This window comes from Zootoca vivipara, chromosome 12 (genome assembly GCF_965207765.1).
Source record: "Zootoca vivipara chromosome 12, rZooViv2.hap1.1, whole genome shotgun sequence".
In the NCBI taxonomy this organism is placed as follows: domain Eukaryota; kingdom Metazoa; phylum Chordata; class Lepidosauria; order Squamata; family Lacertidae; genus Zootoca; species Zootoca vivipara.
The window spans coordinates 10,689,847-10,692,271 of NC_142595.1; positions in this window are offsets into that span (position 1 = coordinate 10,689,847).

Genomic DNA, 2,425 nt, shown 5'->3' on the forward strand with positions numbered 1-2,425 from the left:
AAAACTTTGTAATGCAGAGTGTCCAAATATTATATATACTGTACGCTGTTCGCATTGTTGCAGCAATGACATAATCCCCGGCATCCTGGCAGATGGGTGCTAGACAAATAGTCATCACCTGTTGATAGCGGACCATTCAAAATTAGATAGCACTCCTATCCTGGACAGATAAGTGTGATTGCTTGGAAAAGAGCACCAGGAACTTGCAAATATTACTACAGTATTGTCTTACTTTATGGGTGTGAGGTGGAGCTCAGGGAAGGGTAAGGGGCAAGCCCTGGTACTCAGGTTACTGCCACATAACCCTCCCCTTGTGTAATGTAACTATGATGTAGTTGTGATGTCGTTTTATGGGTGTTACTGGTAATTTTGGAATCTGATAAAAATTTGAACCCTCCTTTGTTCTGGACTTCTCCCATGCGGTGGGTGAAAGTGCTGTTGCAACAGTCTTGTTGAATAAAGATCAAGCCTGCCGGCTGCTGTTTTGCTCCTATATTATTGGCTAGTGTCTTTGTTTGGTAATCCAAAGTGAGCCCAAAGGTTTTCCTACAGTGTTTCTCAACCTTGGGTCCCCAGCAGTTTTTGTACTACAACTCCCATCATCCTTAGCTAGCAGGACCAGTGGCCAGGGATGATGGGAGTTGTACTACAAAAACAGCTGGGGACCCAAGGTTGAGAAACACTGGAAGAGACAATGGAGTGCACCTCCAGGGGTTAAGTCAAACCGTTGTGTTAGCAGCACCAAAGTGACCTCCTTGGGAGCCAGCCTGGGCAGTGCATATGGAGGTCCTGGGCTGCCCAGGCAACAAGACCCCGCTCTCGGCCTCACTGGTGTGGTTCAAAGGACAACTGAGCAATACATTTGGCACCCGTTTGGCTGCAGGAGTTGGGGCCATCCAAGAGTCTTAAAGACTCCACTCTGGATTTGTGTAGAGTTTGCTCTTTAGCCTGTTCTTCCTGACAAAGATATTCCTCCAAGGCATTGGAGGTTTAGGACAGGCATCCCCAAACTTCGGCCCTCCAGATGTTTTGGACTACAATTCCCATCATCCCTGACCACTGGTCCTCTTAGCTAGGGATCATGGGAGTTGTAGGCCAAAACATCTGGAGGGCCGCAGTTTGGGGATGCCTGGTTTAGGATAAGAGTTTTGGGTGTTAAGGGAGGTGTAGTGCTGCTCTGGTTCGCCAGAAGTGGCTTAGTCATGCTGGCCACATGACCCGGAAACTGCGGACAAACACCAGCTCCCTTCACCTATAGAGCGAGATGAGCGCCGCAACCCCTAACTGTCAGGGGTCCCTTTACCTTTTTACCTTTAGCACCTCTGAAGGGGGAAACAACATGCTTCTTTTGTGGTAGTTTGTCCACCTTTGGTCCCTTACCCTGCACTCACCTCTCACCTGTCAGCATATAGGGTTGCCATATTTCAAAAAGTAAAAACCAGGACACCCCGAAAGTTATTGAGCTTTTTTGAAGGAATGCTGAAAACCCTGATTTTTCAATGTACTTCCCTAAGATCCAGGACAAAGCACCGCCTTTCAGAAATTTCCCCTGGAATTCAATTCCGCCTTTGAAATCCTGGTAATGTATGGCAGCCCTAGCATACAACAGTAGCCAAACTCCTGAGAAGGGCTTTGACAAATAAGTTGATAAATGACCTTCAGATGACAAATGACAAATAAGAATAAACAAAATAAGTAAGTATTTAACGGTATTTTGTGTGTGTGTGTACACACAAAATCCCGTTAAATACTTACTTATTTTATTTATTCTTATTTGTCAATATTAAGTTTATTAGTCACTTGTCACCTGAAGGTCTTCATGCAACTTGCAGCAAAGACCTTCAGGTGACAAGTGACTAATAAGCTTAATAAGTAAATAAAAAAAAATAAAAAAAATTGATGGTATGTGCGTATTTGCGTGTTTGTGCGTATTTGCTGCAAGTTCTGCAGAGACTTTGGGAAGATGAGCGACCAATGAGTTTAATAAAAAGTAACTAAAACAAAATATTTGATACTGCTTCTGTTTTCATCCTGGGAGCTCACAGTGCTCCCCCAAACCCCGTGTTTCTCCATTGCTTTCTATGGGCCCCCAAGTGCGGCGGGGTGGGATATCCTGCTGGAAAATATTGTCTTTTTTTAACTCTCCATTTTGTAGCAAAATAAAAAAAATCCTTCAGTAGCACCTTAAAGACCAACTAAGTTTTTATTTTGGTATGAGCTTTCGTGTGCATGCACACTTCTTCAGATACACTTGAAACAGAAGCCAATGCTGCCAGTCCCTTATGTATAAACAGAGGGTGGGTGGTGGGTGGGTGGGAATGAGTGATGGGCTGATGGGAGTGGTAAACCTGTAGATGGCTGTTAACAACTGCTGATGACTGCAATTGGTCCTGCGGGGGGAAAGCAAGGGCTGAGGCGCTAAAGA